This window comes from Canis lupus, chromosome 10, assembly GCF_011100685.1.
Source record: "Canis lupus familiaris isolate Mischka breed German Shepherd chromosome 10, alternate assembly UU_Cfam_GSD_1.0, whole genome shotgun sequence".
Classification (NCBI taxonomy): domain Eukaryota; kingdom Metazoa; phylum Chordata; class Mammalia; order Carnivora; family Canidae; genus Canis; species Canis lupus.
This window is the reverse complement of record NC_049231.1, coordinates 46232675-46252835: the sequence shown is the minus strand read 5'-3', so window position 1 is coordinate 46252835 and position 20161 is coordinate 46232675. Positions and strand designations below refer to the sequence as shown.

General features: G+C 45.7%; 1 protein-coding gene across 3 annotated transcripts in view; it reads left to right on the top strand.

The window, feature by feature from the left end:
- The window catches only part of CNNM4 (cyclin and CBS domain divalent metal cation transport mediator 4), a 39812-nt gene that overhangs the window by 1517 nt on the left and 18134 nt on the right, over positions 1-20161 (top strand). The gene's annotated exons all lie outside the window — the stretch shown is intronic.

The window sequence follows — 20161 nt, the reverse complement described above, 5'->3', positions numbered from 1 at the left end:
CCTGTGCCTCTGAGGTGAACGGTATTTGGGGCGGCAGGAACGGTTCCTAAGCATCTGCCGTCTGCCAGGTACTGTGCTTTGTACTCTAGGTGAATCAGAGCCCAGACAACACTTGTGCACTTGGAGGGATAGAGCAAGGCCTCAGGAGCTATGAAGCAGGACAGAGTAAGGCTGATGCCTTAAGAGAGGCCATGGAGATTAGAGTGTGGGCCCCCACATCTGATTGGGGTGAGGTGTGGAAGGGGCTGGGGACCTGGGAAAACCTTCCTAGGGGAGGCAGCATCTGAGGAGAGCCTGAAGATGTGGGGAGACTTGGTCCCTGAGACAAGAGGACCCCTACAAGGAGCCAAGCACCTGAGTGGGGAAGCAAAGGCTGTGCCTGTGGCCCAGCAGGTGGTCCTGTTGAGCTGGGTTTGAGCTCTGCTGTTCAGTGGTCAGTGGGGAGAGGCTGATGTCAGGGTGGAGAGTTTGCTCAGAGCTAGGAGCTGTCGGAAGTTTTCGAGCAAGAGTGATGTTCCTGGGGCTTCTCACCCACAGAAGCTGGATTGGGAGATCTCTGGGTTCCCCACTCAGAACAGTGCCAAGTAATGCTTTCGACTATTCAGCAGAAGCAAGCAGATCAAGTTTTGGTTACTGTTCTGTCTTTTCCCAGGCGCCAAACATAAGCTTCCCTCCTGTGGTCTGCTGGAAATCTTCAGCTGGCCGTGCAGTGCCTTGTGTTTTTTCTCACATGGGTTCTTGGCCAGTTCTCAGGTAGTTAGAAAGGCACTTGGAGGTTTTACTCATCAGCCTCAAAGCTCAGGGCACACACCCCTTTCCTTACGTCCAACAAAACTTTCCTCCCACCTCTGCCACTCAGAAGTCCTCAGTGGCAGTAAACAAGCCAATTATGGAGTGAAACCCTCCTAGGCCAAAGGGAGTGAGGAGGCAGAAAGGGAAGCTCTTTATAAAGGAATGGGGGAGGGGAGGGAGCACATCTTAAATCCAGGACTTTGCTTCCCTTCCCCATAGGTAGAGCTCCTGCTGGCTAAGGCAGCCTGCCAGCCTAGGGCTGGGAGCAGCTTCTGCGCTCCAGTGGGGAACAGGCCTCAGATGCTTGTCGGTCGATTATTTCATGAGGTGGGGAGAGAGCCTGGAACTGGATGGGTCCCTGGTGAGGGGGTGGGATAGGTAGGAGCTGGCCTTGCCAGGTTTGCTCTGATCAGGGCCAGAGTGGGAGATTAGTCCCCTCCCTTTTTCAGAGGGACAGACTGATTTCAGAATCTCTTCAGACAGAATGAACCTCAGCATCAGAGCTGAGAAGGATTTGAGTAACATAAGTCCAAGTGCAAGACAGCCTGGTAAGGTGGCCTGATTGCAGAGAGACTGAAGGGATGTGGACATCTGGTGGTGATGGCACAGCTCTGGGGGAGCTTTGCAGGTGCAGGCCCAGGCCCAGGCTCAGGCCCAGGCAGCTGTTTTGTTTTGTTTTAAAGATTTTATTATTTATTCCTGAGAGACACAGAGAGAGGCAGAGACATAGGCAGAGGGAGAAGCAGGCTCCCTGCAAAGAGCGAGCCTGATGTGGGACTCCATCCCAGACCCTGGGATCATGCCCTGAACTCAACCACTGAGCAACCCAGGCATCCCCAGAACCAGTTTCTTCCAGGTATCCAGTCCTGGAGAAGAGCATTGAGGATCTGTGCCCCAACCCCACCCTGCAGCCTCCTGGCCCTGAGGACTTCTCCCTTGTTGCTTGGTCAGGAACGGGGTTAGGACTCACCAGGGCGGCATCCAGCTCCCCACCTCTGTGGTCTTTGGGACTGTTGCTGGTGACACACCCAACAAGCACGTTTGCATCATTCAGCTTGGATCTGGAGCCAACCAGTATGGATTGGCTTGGCCAGGCTTCCCGGCCCCTGATCAGGAGGGCTGAGCTCTTGTGGAGTGGGAGCTTCCTGGGTCTTGGCAGGACTGTCTTTGGACTCATCCTTGTACAAAAAAGTACCACTTCAGGAAGCTGCAAAAACAGAGCTAGCATCTTTCAGGCCAGAGTTCTGCTGAGTGGAATTCTCCAGATAGACATTTTAGTTCACTGGAGTCTCCTTAACAGAGGCTGGTGAACAGGAGCCTGAGCCTGAGCCCTAGCTCCATGGAAACTCAGGCATAGTCTACCCAGTGCAGCACGAAGCCCTGAATCTGTGAGTGTGATAGGATGGTCACCCTTCATGGGCTCTGCCTGCAGCTTTGTGGTCCCAGCATCGTCACCCATTGCTACCCTCCTTGGCCTGACCCTAGTAGGGCCTCTCCTAGATCTTTCCATCTGGCATTTCCCTTTTTAGTCTGAGACTCTCTTGGACGAGGCAAACACTTTACACTTGCATCTTAAAAGATTTTCTTTATAAATCTGGTGTTTGGAAGGCTTCTCTTTTAGCTTAGAAAAACAAGTGGTCAAGGTTAACATCCAAACAAGAGCTGGGGGCCTGCCAAGTGTGGCCTGTCTCCCCGAGGGTCTTTACTATGCTTCAGTGGATTCTTCAAGTTGGGTAAAGACCTGATCTCTACCCGTCTTTCTGCTCTGGGTGTCATCCTCTTTTAAGGTAATTTTCTCTCCTCCTTGCTCCCCAGCATTATGGGCTCCTTGTGGGTAGGGATCATGCCTTATTAATGTTTTCACCACTCAGTGCCTAGCAAAGGGGTGGGTCTTTAGTAAATGTTTGCTAAATGAATGAACGAACGAACAACTCATGAATGACTGACAATGTGGCAAGCCCTGCTGGCCTTCTCGCAGCTCCTTGAACACACCAGGACACTCCCACCCCGGGGTATTTGCCCTAGTTGTTCCATCAGGCTGGAATGTTTTTCCCCAGATATTGTAGGCCTCTCTCCCCTCCCTTGTGTCTGCTTCAGCTTCACCTTCTCAGGCCTTCCCCTTGCTCTATTTACAACCATAACCTCCCCTCCTGACTTTCCTGACCGCTACCCTGTGTTACTTTTTTCTTTTTCTCATAGCACACATCTCTTTCTAACAACTCCATAATTTACACATTTACTGTGCTGTTGATCATCTGTCTCCTCCTGTTAGAATGTTAAGTTCCAAAGAGCAGAGCTTTTTGTTTTGTTCGCTCATGTATCCCTAGCTCCTAGCATGGTTCTTGGCACATAGTAAGAGAAGATGTCACTAAAAGGTCACTGAATGAATGAATGATCTGTTAGATTTGATACAGAATTATCCCCATTCCATTGTGTTAGAATATTGAGGAGCTGATAAGGGGTAAAGGAAAATAGATATTGTGTTGTTTATTATTCAGGAGACTTGATATTTCTAGTTGCACCAAGATTGACAGAGAAGCTCCTACAATGACATATATATTAATGGTTCAGGGGCTGAGAAGCAGAGTTTGGGATCTTGAGTGTGATACATGGTTCCCCTTTCCTATGCCTCAGTTCCTCTGAATAAGCGGTTCTTTACCATGAGGTGTTATACATAGCTTCACTCATTAGTGTGAGTCATGAAGATGCTCCTACAAACACATTTCAAGACAGGCTCCGAGAGTCAGTGCAGGAATGGGCCTGAGCTTCCTTAGAGACTAAGGCAGGGTTACAGCTTCCCAGCTGCTTTGCCTCCTAACTCAAGGCATTTATCATTAGATTTTTTTTTTTTTAAGATTTTATGTATTTGAGAGAGAATGTACATAAGTAGGGGGGAGGGGCAGAGGCAGAAGGAGAGGGAGAAGCAGGCTCCCTGCTCAGCAGGGGCTCAATCCCTGGGGCTCAATCCCAAGACCTGGAGATCATGACCTGAGCTGAAGGCAGATGCTTAACCGACTGTCACCCAGGTGCCCTTGTCAGTAGATATTTATTGAACCTCATACTGTCTGTAAGACACAGAGCTAGGCACCACAGACTTCAGGAGTTAGAACATCTGGTTGGCTAGAGCTGTGAGGCCACTGAGAGACTTATGCCATTTGAACCTTGGTCTTTTGGCTTAACACCTCACCTAGAACCGTTTGCAGTACTGGGTGTTGTGGCTGGCTCTGTCTACAGCTTGAGATCTTAGAACAGAGGCTCCCTGGGGCAGTCTGGATGGCTCAGTGGTTTGGCGCCGCCTTCGGCCCAGGGCCTGATCGAGTCTCGCGTCGGGCTTCCTTTGTGCAGCCTGCTTCTCCCTCTGCCTGTGTCTCTGCTTCTCTCTCTGTCATGAATAAATAAATAAAATCTTAAAAAAACAAAACAAAAACAAAAAAACAGAGGCTCCTTGGGCCACTGCTGGCCCAGTTGCATTTTTTTCTTCTTTACCAAAGATGCCCTCCCAGATACTGGAGGCAGAATAATGAATGAACTCTCCCAAGTAGAAGTCAGAAGCTCCAGCCCCACAATGAAACCCACCTTCCAGCTCTCAGCTGTCCCTTCCTCTGTGACATTCCTGCCCCCCCTCAGGCACTGGGCTTCTCTGTAGTCATCTTATCTTTCCCCACCTATTTTATAACCATATAGCCCCCTGTAAAGACTTGGGTTTAAACTCCACCTAGGTTGGTCTCCGACCCCATGAGGTGACTTTGGACCTATTACTGGCCTTGTAGAAAATTAGCAGGTTTATATATAGAGGGGGAAAAAAAAGCTAGAAATGTTTTCATTAAAAACTCCTCCCATATTTCCATCTCTGTCGCATCACACTTCTCCCATTTACTCTTCTCTTCCTGAAACAACTTTATCTAGTCAAGAAAAAATAGTGCATAATTTTTGCATTCACTTTTGGTTCCTACCATCTGACACACTTTAAGTATCTTATTTCCCTTTGCTTATTTCACTCGTTTGTCGCAACAAACATCTAATTTTTTGAGGCCTGTTTGTCAGACACTGTGCTTGGTGTTGGGAATCAGGACTAAAGCAGCTCTATTGACAGAACTCACAGTCTAGCAGGGAGACAGACTTTGTAAACAAAGCTTACTGTGCACAGTTCAGGTAGGTGCAATGGGGCCGAGGAAGGCCTGGGCCTGCGAGATGCTTCTGAAGTCAGAATAACAGGACTCGGTGATCATTTCGGAGATGTTAGAGTCAGGGTCAGGAAGCTTTTGTGAACATCTGAGGTTTCTAGCTAGGGATTCAGGTTGATGATGTTGTCATTTAATGGAAACGGGGAGAGAAGGAAGCAGAGACAGTTTGGAGGGTTGGGGTGGGGTATATTATAGTGATGGGATCTTTTATCGGACTTCTCTGTGCTCACCAGAACTTCTCAGGCCAAAACGTGCGCCCTAACTGCCTAGTTGTTTTGTTAAAACGCAGAGGTGAACTTGGCGGGTCTGGGTGTGGCCTAAGAGACTGTATTTTTTTTTTTTTAAGATTTTATTTATTTATTCATGGGAAACAGAGAGAGAGAGAGACAGACAGACAGACAGGCAGACAGGCAGAGAGACAGGCAGAGGGAGAAGCAGGCTCCATGCAGGAAGCCTGACGTGGGACACTATCCAGGGTCTCCAGGATCAGGCCCTGGGCTGGCTGAAGGCGGCACTAAACCGCTGAGCCACCCAGGCTGCCCAAGAGGCTGTATTTCTGACAGGCTCTCAGATGATGGCCACTTTGCTGGACCACACAGAGCAGCACAAGGGTGCAGACCATCCAGGCAAGTGTGCAGGTGGAAGTGCCCACATGGGCCTTGGGAGTGAGGCCAGGACCAGGGTTAAAGGTTTGAAAGGCAGCCGAGAACAGGCAGGACATGCAAAACATGTAGAAGCCCCGTCAAAGTGGCTCCTTGGAGAGATGAAAAAGAGCCAAGCAGGCGTGGTTTGGGGAGCCTCCTGGGGAAGCCAGATAGGGTGAGAGCCAAGCACAGACTGTGGAGATGGGTCATTAAGTCACACGATGCTGGGAGAGGGCAGCCGCAAGAGTGGAAAGCGGAGGCTGCTACACACCTGGCCTCCTGCAGCTCCACCTGGAAACAGGTGCCAGCTGAGCTGGTGATTTGATTTGGAGAAGCTGCCCCGGGGGCAAGTGTATGTGAGAGAGTGACAGGAGCTGCCCCCTCAGGCAGAGGTGCCAGCCGGGCTGCTGACACATGCTGGCCAGGCTCCTCGTCACTGTCTCTTCGTGGGGTGCTCGCTGGCATGGAGCACGGCCGCTGTGGATAGGCTGATCCGGTGCTGGCCAGCAGGCAGCTGTACCTCTTCCCCGAGGGGGCCTCATACCGTTGGTGGACCAGCTTCCACACAGGAGCCAGGACTGAGCCTTCTGTTGAGCTCATCCATAGATGATTGAGCCTTCATCAGCCTCCCATTGACAGATCTTGTCCTAAAGCTTGTGCTCCAAAAGGCACTGCCTTGTGTCTATGCCAAATAGAAGCTTAGATCATACTGAGATCACACTGATGTTTCCTTTTCAAAAGTCTTATATTTCCAATTAGAAAGCCCAGCTCCAGGGTTTTCCCAAACACCTCTGGTCAGGACCTTGAAAATACACGTGTGCACAGAAACACCAAAGCACAGGACTGTGTCCCACAGGAGAAATGGGTAAGGGGGCAGGGCCTTCCAGGAAGCAGATGCCTTCCTGGTCAGCGGAAGTCAGGGAAGACACTCCAAAGGAGGTGGTATTGCAGCTGGATCTTCAGGGGTAAATCGACATGACTTTTCCACTTCTTTGCTTCTTGTTCTGGGAGAACTTGGACAAGACCACAAGATGAGAAAGGAGCTTATCAGTCGTTGATACTAACATAGGCTAAAAGGGCTTCTGCATGTTGTGACTGCTTCTCAACCCTTTCTGTGGATGTGAGAGTTATGGAATTTGCTAGAGGTGCCCGAAATGGCCCTTGGCTAAGACGACAGGACACAGCAGCCATTTGATCCAGTCCCCTCCTCTCCTTTCCTGAACCACTCTGTCTGCTGTCAGGCACAGCCTGTAACAAGGTGTTTGCCTGTCCTATCCCTCAGGTTACCCCTCTCATCACACCTGAGTGTGCCATGACTTTCAGTCATAAGAGGTTTTTGGCTGGTCCATTTCACAGACTGGAGTCTGGACTCCTGAATCTCTTCTTGTTCCATTTGTTATGTGATTTTCTTTTTACCAGTGGCTATCATAAAAGGGATACATCTCATCATCAGACCTTTAGAAAACACACAAAAATCTAAACAAAACAGTCCATGAACTTGTGATCTGGAGAGAACTACTTTTAATATTTTGATTTATCAGGGCACCTGGGTGGCTCAGTTGATAAGCATCTGCCTTCAGCTCAGATCTTGATCCCAGGGTTCTGGGATCAAGTCCTGAATCTGGCTCCCTGCTCAGCGGGGATCTGCTTCTCCTTCTCCCTTTGCGGCTCTCTCTGTCTGTGCGCTCTCTCTGTCAAGTAAATAAATAAAATCTTTTTAAAAAATCTTTAAAAAATATTTTGATTTATTACAATAACCTCTTTAGAAGTTTCCTCTAAAAGCCATGTCATAAACAGCAAGATCAAAACCATTTTCATTCTACAGCCATGTAAAGTTTCCTATTAGCCACTCATATGTATTTTCACATTGAAACCATTCTGTAGGGACGCCTGGGTGGCTCAGCGGTTGAGCCTCTGCTTTCAGCTCAGGGCATGATCCCAGGGTCTGGGATCGAGTCCCACATCAGGCTCCTTGCAGGGAGCCTGCTTCTCCCTCTGCCTCTGTCTCTGCCTCTCTCTCTGTGTCTCTCATGAATAAATAAAATCTTCAAAAAAAAAAAAAGAAAAAGAAACCATTGTGTACATTGCTCCCCCCCTTTTTTTTAAGATTTGATTTTATTTATTCATGAGAGGCACAGAGAGGCAGAGACACAGACAGAAGGAGAAGCAGGCTCTCTGTAGGGAGCCCGATGCAGGACTTGATCCGGAAGCCCAGGATCACGCCCTGAGCTTAAGGCAGACTCAGCCACTGAGCCACCCAGGTGTCCCCAGTGCCCTGTTTTTTGGAACCCAGTTTTGATTGGTTCTTCAGATTTCTCCTCCAATAAGACAAGAAATCCCTTTTTATCTTTGGGATTCTTGGGAGGAGCATCTTGGAGGGTTTCCCCAGACTAAGGGCTGGGCAGCACTGTGTGGCTGATGAAAAGGTGAGCCCAGAGGGCTGTGGTGTGCAGCCTCCAGCCTGGTGAGTTTTTTTTTTTTTTTTTTTAGCCGCTAGCCTATTTTGCTGGGGGTTAAACCTGGTGTTACTGAAGCATTCCCCAGAGGTTATAGTCAGAGTCACTTCCATGCTGCAGGGCCGATTTACTGTGACCTGGGCAGGGTTCTTGAAAGACTGGTTTCCCTGGGCTCTCTGAAACACCTGGTTTCTGGCCAACAGGCAGCCAGGAGCCTTGGTTGGAAGGAGGCTCTGTTTCCCCCCACCCTAGGTAGACTTACTCTCACACACACATGTCCCCCCCATACATACAAGGACAGGCTCACACATACACACACATATATATACGCACCTGCCCTCACACAGGCATGCTTAAACACACACTTACCTGTGCCCTCCCCTCCCCACAGGTAGGCAGACTTACACACATTTACTCCTCTAAGCAGGCTCTCACACACATACACAGATGCATGTACACACACACACGCACAGTCACCTGGAATCCTGCTTTATTTCTTTTTTTAAGATTGATTTATTTATTCATGAGAGACACACAGAGGCAGAGACACTGGCAGAGGAAGAAGCAGACTCCCTGCAGGGAGCATGATATGGGACTGGATCCCAGATCCCGGGATCATGCCCTGAGCCAAAGGCAGACGCTCAACTGCTGAGCCACCCAGGTGTCCCTGGAATCCTACTTTAAATTTAGTCCTGGGGCACCTGAGTGGCACAGTCAGTTGAGTGGCCAACTCTTGGTTTTTGTGTGTTTTTTTTTTTAATATTTTATTTATTTATTCATGAGAGACACAGAGAGAGAGGCAGGCGCAGAGAGAGAGACAGAGACACAGGCAGAGGGAGAAGCAGGCTCCCTGCAGGGAGCCCGACGTGGGACTCGATCCCGGGACTCCAGGATCATGCCCTGAGCTGAAGGCAGATGCCTAACCGCTGAGCCACCCAGGGATCCCCAGCTCTTGGTTTTGTCTCAGGTGGTGGTCTCAGGATCCCAGGGATCGAGCCCTGTGTCAGGCTCCAAGATCAGCGGGGAGTCCGCTTGGGATTCTGTCTCCCTCTTCCTCTGTCCCTCCTGCTAGTACACTCACTTTCTTTTTTTTTTTTTTTAATATATTTTTTATTTATTTATGATAGTCATACAGAGAGAGAGAGAGGCAGAGACACAGGCAGAGGGAGAAGCAGGCTCCATGCACCGGGAGCCCGACGTGGGATTCGATCCCGGGTCTCCAGGATCGCGCCCTGGGCCAAAGGCAGGCGCCAAACCGCTGCGCCACCCAGGGATCCCTACACTCACTTTCTAATATAGATAAATAAAATCTTAAAAAAAAATTAGTCCAGCTTTCATCACACTTCTGTAAGTTTAAAAAGTGAATAAAGCTTATGCAAGCGGAGTTTATTTCATGAAAGGCTCAAAATAATGATTGACTCGGAGTCTCCAAAAAAATTTCTCTTTGGTTGCTGGTGATTTGGTTACCATGTTAGTGACCGTATCCATCTCAGAGGGCGGTGGTGAGGACTCAGTGAGGTAAGGCACATAAAGTGCTTAGCCTGGCGCCATTGTCCTCATACGATAAAGGTTAGTCTTTTTTTTTTTTTTTTTGAAGATTTTATTTATTTATTCATGAGAGACACAGAGAGAGAGAGGCAGACACACAGGCAGAGGGAGAAGCAGGCTCCATGCAGGGAGCCCGATGTGGGACTCCATCCCGGGACCCCAGGATCACGCCCTGGGCCAAAGCGGCGCTAAACTGCTGAGCCACCCTGGCTGCCCAAGTTTAGCCATTTTAAAAAATATTATTACTATCCAAAGGTGCCCCAGTTGGCGCTGATCCCAACTTGGGCTGCGATGGTTCTCATATATTGGCTCAAGTGGTAGGCTGCCCCACTATCTGGGCGTGGTGCCTTTCTTGGAATTCTCAATATATTGAGGTCAAAAGAGCCCACTATATAATTGCATGCTAATTCAGATACCATCTTATCTGGGTTCGAGTGTGTATATTGAGGGTAACAGAGGCCAGAGCTTAAGAAAGGAAATGTATGGAAGAGAAACTTAAAACTGAGCAGATTTTCCTCATTTACTCAGTTATTTGTTTCCTGCAAAGTGGAGAAACTTAAGCCTGCCATCCTGATTGCCTGCACATTTGCGTTCTATCTCCAGGAGCATAATCTGAGGATGGGGGGGTGGGTGGTGGTGGTGGTAAGCCTGGCAGGACAAGGGGCAGGGCCACATGTACCAGTTGCTTTTCTCCTTGGGTTGTTTCATGTCAGCATTCTGCCGTGGCCTGCTCCCTCACTGATGTCCCGGTTAGGAAGAGAACAGGTGAAGATAGAAAAGCAGGAGAATAGAGGGGGAATCCAGGGAGCAGAGATTCCCCAGGAGGCCCAGTCTCCCTGGAAATGCCCCCGACCCAGAGCTCTGGAAAAGGGTAACAGCAGAGAGCCGAAAGAAGGAAGAAGTGCCTTCATTAATGGTTAACCTTTATTGAATACTTAATTAATCTCCCAATGCTATAGATAGGAACTGAGACTCAAAGAGGGTAAGAATCTTCTCCAGACAGTGACAACTAACTGGCAACTCCAACTGTTCTCCTCCAGAGGACAAGCTCTTAACCTCTGCTCTCTGTGTTGCTCTTCACGAAGATTGTGGATATTAAGAAAGATGAGAAGATTGGGAAATTCCAGTCATTCCAGGCTGGAAAATTTATTGTCACTTCTAGATTTTTGTTTTGTTTTTTTTAAACTGAGGTACAGTTGACGTATAACGTGATACTTGTTTCAGGTTTACAGGATAATGATTCCATATTTTTATAGATGTTTGCCACAGTAAGTCTAGTTAACTATATCTGTCACTCACCATACATAGATACAAAATTTCTTTTTCCTGTGATGAGAAGTTTTAAGATCTATTCTCTCTCTTTTTTTTAAAAAAGATTTTTACATTTATTTATTTGAGAGGGACAGCACAAGCAGAGGGAAGAGGGAGAGGGAGAAGGAGGCTCCCAGCTGGGCAGGAGCCCCATGTGGGGCTTGATCCCAGGACCCCAGGATCATGACCTGAGCCAAAGGCAGACGCTTAACTGACAGCCACCCAGGTGCCCCTAGGATCTGCTGTCTTGGCAATTTTCAAATATATGATGTGATGTTATTAATTGTAGTCACCATGCTGGACATTACATCCCCAGAACTTCCTTATCTTCTAACTGGAAGTTTGTATCTTTTGACTACCTTCCCCCATATTACTCACCCCCTACCTCCTGCCTGTGGCAGCCACCTAGATTTGTTTTAAAGTACACTGGGTGGCGCAGCGGTTTGGCGCCTGCCTTTGGCCCAGGGCGCGATCCTGGAGACCCGGGATCGAATCCCACGTCAGGCTCCGGGTGCATGGAGCCTGCTTCTCCCTCTGCCTATGTCTCTGCCTCTCTCTCTCTCTCTCTGTGACTATCATAAATAAAAAAAAATAAAAAAATAAAAAAATAAAGTACACTTTTCGGGCAGCCTTGGTGGCTCAGCGATTTAGCACCGTCTTCAGCCCAGGGAGTGATCCTGGAGTCCCTGGGATCGAGTCCCACAGCGGACTCCCTGCGTGGAACCTGCTTCTCCCTCTGTCTGTGTCTCGGCCTCTCTCTCTTGGTGTCTCTCATGAATAAATACATAAAATCTTTAAAAAAAAAAAAGTACACTTTTCATTGAGGCAAAGCGCATAAATCATAAGTGTATGACTTGATAGTTTTTCATGAAGGCACACCCCTGTGTAACTGCCACTGAGTTCAGGAATTAGAATATTACCAACACTGTAGAAGGGTGTACCCTCTAGGGTACCCTTCCAGTCAGTCAACTGTTCCTGTACCCCAGTCATCATGGGTTAATATTTTAATGTTTTCGGTTTCTGAACTTTTTTTTTTTTTAAGATTTTTATTTATTTATTCATGAGAGACAGAGAGAGAGAGAGAGAGAAGCAGAGATATAGGCAGAGGGAGAAGCAGGCTCCACAGAGGGAGCCTGATGTGGGACTTGATCCTGGGACTCCAGGATCACACCCTGGGCCGAAGGCAGGCACTAAACTTGCTGAGCCACACAGGCATCCCCTGAACTTTTTTTTTATTTTTTATTTATTTTTTATTTTTTTAAAGATTTTATTTATTTATTCATGATAGTCACACAGAGAGAAACAGAGAGGCAGAGACACAGGTAGAGGGAGAAGCAGGCTCCATGCAGGGAGCCCGACGTGGGATTCGATCCCGGGTCTCCAGGATCGCGCCCTGGGCCAAAGGCAGGCGCCAAACCGCTGCGCCACCCAGGGATCCCTGAACTTTTTTTAAAAAAAAGATTTTATTTATTTATTCATGACAGAGACACAGGCAGGAGGAGAAGCAGGCTCCCTGTGGGGACTCTGATGTGACACTTGATCCCAGGACCCCAGGATCACTGCCCTGAGCCAAAGGCAGACAGTCAACCATTGAGCCACCCAGGCATCCCTGTTTCTGAACTTCTATAAGTGAATCATCTGTATGTGTCTTTTGTGTCTGGTGCTTTCTGCTCGACGTAAAGGTTATGAGTTTTATCCATGTTATATGTAGCTGTAGTTCATTCCTTTTCGTTGCTACATAGTATTTCATGATGGAAATATATCAAGATGTTGATGACATTTCGATTGTTTCCAATTTGGAACTATTTTAAAAAAAGGCCACTAAAAATTGTTTGCTTGTGCAGGTCTTTTGATGATGTCACATAGGCATTTCTATTTATTTATTTATTTATTTATTTATTTATTTATTTATTTATTTATCAATCATTATTTCTTTTTTACATAGGCATTTCTGTTGGGAATATACCTAAATGTGGAATTGCTAGGACATAGTACAGGCACAAGTGAGACAGTTTTCTGGAATGCTCTTTGCTCTAATCAGTTTACATTCTTGTCCCCACAGGAATAAACTGAATGTAAACTGTATTGTTGGCTCTTTATTTATTTCATTTTAGCCAGTCAGGTAGGTGTGTGATCGTATCTCGTTGTGATTTTATTATACACTTCCCAAGTGACTAATGATGTAGAACACATTATCATATGCTTAGTATCCATTACGGGTTAGTGCTTTTTATATACTCTTTAAATTCTTTGCCTGTACACAAGTTAGGAATCTGGTATCTTGTGCTATCTTCTAGAAGATATCTTCTAGAAGATGTTTGCTTTTCACATTTTGATCTGTAATCCTTCTGGGATTTATTTTTATTTCTGAGGTGTTACAGTCTGATTCTTTTTTAAAACCATATGGATTAGCCAGTTAGTCCAGTACTGCTTATTGCAAAGACTGTCTTTCCTCACTGAGCTGTGGTGTATGTGTGGGTCTGTCTCTAACTCTTAGATTCTATTGGTCTGTTTGTCCTTGTTCTAGTATGACATTGCCATATTTGGAGTTTTCTAATATGTATCGATATTTGGTAATAATTATTCTATTCTTTGTTCTTCTTCAAGATTATCTTGACTATTCTTTCACTTTTTTCCTGAGAATGTAATGGAATTGGATTGAATCTAGAGATCCACTTGAAGACCTGACATAATGACGAATCATCCAATCCATAGACATGGTGACTTCATTTGTTGATGCCCTCTTACTTTCTTCTCGATAATGTTTCTTGTTGAAGTCTTACATATCTTTTCTTAGATGTATTCCAAGGTATTTGATGATCTTAAGAGGTGCCTTTAAAATCTTGTTTTCTGAAATGTTGGTTGCACATTGTTCCAACTCAGGTGTGCTGCACAGATCTGTGCTGCACAGATCGATGCTTGCCACCCGGAGTTAGCGTGAGACCCACAGCCATCCACATGCTCCCTGCACTTCAGATACCAGTCACAAGTTGCCCCCCCCACCCCACTGGCTGTAAATTTAGGGTTCCCGCGACCCCCCCTTCAGGTTTAATGATTCACTATAATGACTTCTAGAATTCAGAGAAGTGCTACACTTACAGTTTTGTTTTAAAAGATACACATAGGATGAGGTCTGGAAGTCATGGATGCTGAGCTTCCACACCCTCTCCCACTGGGGTTGGGGTGTGTCACCCTCTGGGCAGGGGTTGGGGTGTGTGCTAGAGTGAGGGTGTGTCACCCTCTGGGCATGTCAGTGTGTTTACAGTGAGAAGCTCCATTGAGCTCTGGGGTACAGAGGGTCTTTCTTTTTTCCTTCCCCACCCTCCCTGGGTACAGTCCAGTTTTTATCAGGATTTCATTACCTGGGCATGAATGATTTAGTTATTGGCTATGCAATTGGACTCAGTCTCTAGCACGCTTCTTTCCCTGGAGGTAGGACAGCTGAAAGTTCTGACCCTCTAATACTTGGCTTTCCTGGTGACCAGCCCTGCCCTGAAGCTATCTAGGGGCCCACCTGGAGTTGTTCATTAGGATAACAAAGCCACTTCTGTTACTCAGGAAATTCCAAGAGATTTTGAATCTCACTCAGTTCAGGGAGCCGGAGTCCAAGACCAGATATATTCTTTATAACACAACACAAGTGTGGATAATTTTTGTATAGTGACCTTGAATCCATTGGTCTTGTTAAATTCACTCATTAATTCTGATAGTCTATCTTAGATTCTTTTGAATTGTTCACACACATGATTATGTTGCCTGTGAATAAGGACAGTTTTATTTATTGCTATACCTTATATATTTTGTATCTTGTTCTTGCTTAATTTCATTGGCTGGGACCTCTAGTACAATGTTGAACTGGTGACAGTGGGCATCCTTGCCTTATTCTAGGTGTCAGGGGGAAGCTTTCCTAATTTGTCAGTAGGTATGATTTTAATGTAGTTTTTTGGTAGATTTCCTTATCAGATCAAAAAGTTTCCCTTCTTTTTTAATTGGCTAAGAATTTTTGTAATAAATAGATGTTGACTTTTACCAAATGCTTTTTAAATAACTGTTGAGATGATGGAATGATTTATCTCCTTCGTTCTGAATTTCACTGATTGATTTTTTAAGATTCACCCATAAACATTTATTGCATAACTGGAATAAACCAGACCTAATCATGATGTATGATCCTTTCCACATATCGTTGGATTTGATTTGCCAATATCTTTATTTAGAATTTTGGCATCTGTGTTCATGAGAGAGCTCTACAGCTGTTTTTTCCAGCCATTAAACAATCACCGAGGAAGGCATTGTGAGACAGCTCTGGTAGGGTTTTTTGTTTTTGTTTTATGGCAGGAAAAATAACTGTTTAGTAGTTAAGTCCTTTTCCATCTTCTAAGCCCAGTTCAGGTGAGCAAGTTTGAACATATCAAGGAATATTCTTGCCCTCTTCCACCTCCTCCCTCTGTTTCTACTTGTAACAGTATAAGCCCCACATCAAATGTTGCTGCAGTTTTTCTCCCTCTTCAGGTTTGGATGTGAGGTCTAGGATGATTTTTATAGTTTGTAAATTCTGAACACAGTGTGTGATTACCAGTTCCCAATGGGAGTTCACCAAGATTTTTTTAAAAAGTGCTTTTTCTCTCTTTATGTGTGTATGCACCTGTGTGTGATGTGGATGGGATTACTAGGTTAATTAAGTAGAAAGCTAGCCCCAAACTTTAATGTATCTTGATGTCAGTAGCTAAGCATTTAGCAGAATATCCTGTTAACATCTTCAGGACATACACACATGGGACATATGGGCTCATTAATAATGGTCAGTCTTTTAGATTGATTATTTTGTAGGTTACCAGCTGGTTGCACAAACAGGGCCAAAGAATGGGTGCCTCACATGGCAGTAAGGGAGCTTTGAGTCTGTAAGCAGTTGAGCAGAGAGGTATGATGAGGAAAGGGGCTCCTCCTGGTGGGGGGATGGGTTGGAAGGCTCGATGGCCAGGAGCCAGGATAACAGAGGATGAGGCCAGCGGTGCTCCTGAGAAGAGAGGACTGGTGGAAAGGGAGAAGCAGTTTGCTGTGAGGATCCAAAGTGGAAAGGAGGCTGGGGACCCCCATGGCACCTCTTGATCGATTGCTTGCCCCTGCCCTTCCCATGCTCAGGGAGGCATTGTCAGCCAGGCCAGGGCCAGTGTCTCCTCTCCACTTCATTTTCTTCTGCTGCGCAAAATTGCTCTAGTTCCGTGTGTTCCTCCCTGCCTTCTGAATTGTCCCTGGTTGCCACATCCCTGAGAAGACATCAGCGGTAGATCTGACCACACTCCTGAGATAACCTAAGAAACTTAAAAACAAAACAAAACACCCAAACCTATCTTTTGACCCAGTGATTATCCTAGAAATGTATCTGAAGGACACAGAGATATAACCAAATGTACTTACTACAAAGATTTTTGTAATGGCAAAAAACAAAAAAAAAGGAGAGGGGGCACAATTTAAGAGCCCAGTGGGAATTGGGATTATTTACACATGTGTACAATGAAATATTATGAGGCCTTTCAATTTTTAAAAATATTTTTATGACATGGAAAAATACAGAGAATATGAACTATTTATAAATTATTTAATTTAAAGAGTAATTAAAAAAAGATAGTTACTAGTAGTTGTGTTTGGAAGGCAGGATTAAAAGTAATCTTAATGTCCTTCTTTGTACTTTTGTTACCAATAACAGGAAAAAAAATATATATATACAAATTAGGTGTAAAAATCTTTATCAGATTGGGGAAATTAGAACACTTGGTGTTGATGATTTTAAGGAATTATGTATTTAGATGTGGTATTGTGTTCTATTGTGGTCTGTGTTTTGAAAGAGTCCTTATCTTTTAGTGATACTAACTGAAATGCCTGTAAAATTTATAGATGTTTACAGATAAAATCTGAGATTTGCTTCAAAATAAGCCAGCGGGTAGGAGGAAAGAGGAAACAAGATTGGCTGCAGGAGTTGGAGTAGTTAATTGTGAAGGGCCCTGAGGGTGTAATTATATTATTTCCTGTACTTTTGTAGATGCTTGATATTTTCCATCATAAAAGGTTAAAAAATTAGAGACTACCGGCTAAATGAACAATCAAAGGCACGAAGGCTAAATGAACAATCAAAGGCACTGAAGACCCGTCCCTGGGTGAGAGACCAGTCTTAGGGTCTCCTTGACATCCACTTGCCAACAGCTCCACCCTTGGGGTGCTTGGGTTGAAAGATTATTTAGAGAAGCCCCATTTCTGAATTCTAGTTTACTCCCCCTGCCCTCCCACACAATGTGATCCTGGGCAGACCTTCCCTGAGCCTCAGTGTCCTCCTGTGAATAGTAGTTGTGCAAGGGATAGTGCCTGGGCTCCCCTCCCTGGAACATGCTCAGCCCCACTGTTCCATAGCTGGGGGGAGGGGGACCCAGAGGAGGGGGACACCTGACTAGCTACTCTGAAAGGGACAACTAAGGTCTGGCCATCCTTTCAGAGCTCTAAAGGAGCTCTCCACACTTTTTTGTTCATGCTGACCTATGAGAAAAAACGTTTTTTAAAAATCTGTACCTCCTTTCATTCAAAAATTGTATACATGTACCATTTTACCCATATGTATATTATAAAACAAACACAAAAGCTTTTAAGATGATGAAATAATCATTATTTTGAGATGTCTTGGTAGTTTCCACTTCAGGTTATCTCTAGTACATGCTTTATATTCTTCCTCAAGGCACAAAGCACCCTTGTGGGATTCATCATTACTGATTGGTGACTATAAGTTGATGTTTCAAATAGTTTTCTTGACAGTTTAGAATTATCTTAGCTACCCATTCCTCAGTTCCCCCATTACTGGTGTTCCCCACTGCTGGCTGATAGAGGGCTGGCAGGGGGAGGAGAGGGCCAGCTCTGGACTTTGTAGGTGCATGTTTGCCTCACTCTGGGATTTCCTAGCTGGTGGGGTAGGTGGGTGGGGAGTCTGGTTAAACAACTGTCTGTTTAATGAGCATTAATATGGTCACGAGTGCTCAACATAATCTGTAAGCCCGTGACATTGGGCACACCTCATCTGTAGTTCCTCTCACTTTACTGGAGAGCCATGGAGTGAGGATGAGAACCCCTTCCCACAGGGTCCGGACGCATGCACACCTGCTCAGAGCCTACTGTCCGTCTGTATATACATGAAAGCTAAAGTTGTTTATTTATCTTGGAATACAAATAGATGTGAATGGAGTCTGGGATGAATACCCCTTTGGAGACCCTGTCCTAGAAGGTCCCAAATGGGCAGTGTCAGGCTGTGTTTTGTCTTGCTCAGAATGGCTGGGCAAGTCTCCTGGTAGGTCTCTAGAAATGCTTTTCTGTTTTGGCCAGCTGGCCGCAAAGTCTGCATTTCCCTTTCCCTTTTCTCTGTGGCTGGCCTTCTGTCATTTCCTCTCTTTTATTTTTCCTGCTTCACTCAGTTTTTTCCTTTTTTGTCTTGCCTTCCATTTTCCTTTTCTTTTTAAAAACATGACCAGCTATACTGGCTGTATTTATTGATGGCTTACTTATTGGGCACCTGCTGTGTATTTATAGCCTCACGGCCAGGCATTAAGGAATGCATCAAGAACCACCAGATATAACTTCTGGCAAGAGTAGAAATCGGGAAGGGAGTTTGGAGATTTCTGTCAGATTTGGCTGGTGCCCAAACCCTTTGACCTAGAAGCTTCACTGCTGTACCTGTATTGGGATCTCATGTGCATCAAATGACAGAGCACAGGAAACAAGTGTGTGTCCATTAGCAGAAGAGAGAGAGAGGGTTAAATCCACCCTGGCAGATCCACCAGCATAACACTCCATAGGGGAAGTAGAGGGAGTTCTGTGCTCCAGTGACATCGCTGAATGTGAAATGCAAGGTACAGAAAGGTGTAGTGTATTCATAATTAAAATGTAAAAATAAAGTAATATATTTATTGTAGAAACTTTTTAAAAAAATATTTTATTTATTCATGAAAGACACACAGAGAGAGAGAGGCAGAGATTCAGGCAGAGGGAGAAGCAGGCTCCCTGCTGGGAGCCCCATGTGGGACTCCCCGTATCATGCCCTGGGCCCAAAGGCAGGTGCTAAACTGCTGAGCCACCCAGGGATCCCCTGTAGAAACTTTTAGAAAGGAGGAAAATGATTAGGAAATGAAAGTCCCCCTTATCCCACCACTCAGAATATGAATATATTTAGTGTGTTTTCTAGTAAGTCAACAATGAACCAACTGTATTGCTTTCTTCCACCCCTCAATATGAGACATCATTCTTATCCTTTCTGATTATAAATGTAAAACTAAGAAAGTAATATATGCTGATTTTAAAATGCATTAAGCAAAAGCAGAAGAAACTGGTGTAGTTCGCTTATTTTCTTGTTTTGTAACTTTTTGCTTTACACAATTGGTGAACCACTGTCTCTTTAAATATATTTCTGTCTACATCAGCCTAATTTTTAGTGGCTGCAATACTGTGTCATAAACCACACTGGATGGACCCTCGTGGGCACAGCTTGCCCACTGGCCTGGGTTTTCCCTTTGTCTTAAGGTCTTTCCTAGAAGTGGAAGACATGGCTGAGGCCAAGGTCTTGCACGTTTTCCATGTTGACACATGCCGCCAAATCCTGAAGAAAAGAATGTCATCATTCTCTCCAGTACAGGACTGTTTTAGTCTCTGTGGTCCACCAGTATATTTTTATTTATTTATTTAAAAATATTTATTTATTCATTAGAGATACAGAGAGAGAGGCAGAGATATAGGCAGAGGGAAAAGGAGACTCTCTATGGAGAGCCTCATGGAAACTCAATCCTAGGACCCCAGGATCACGACCTGAGCCAAAGGCAGATGCTCAACCACTGAGCCACCCAGGCGTCCCAGTATATTTTAATTTATATTAAAATTGAGGGTCTCATTTGTGTTCTTTCAAGTGGTTTACTGATTAAACAGCTCACTCCCTGGCCCTCTCTGCTTAGGGATACTTAGGGAAACTTCTTTTTGTGTGTAGCTCTCCCACCCGCTTGTTGAGGGGTGCTGGGGTGGAGGGCTGTACGGGGCGGGTCTGTCTCCTGCTGCGTTGCTCCTCTGCTTCCTCACCAGGCCAATGCTGCCCCGCCTGCATCTTCTTATTGGGATGGGCTGCCCCTCCTGCTGATGGAGGTCAGCACTATTAATAGTCAGCTTAATGCTGCCCCTGACTTGGGTGGAGGGAGGAAAGAGGGGG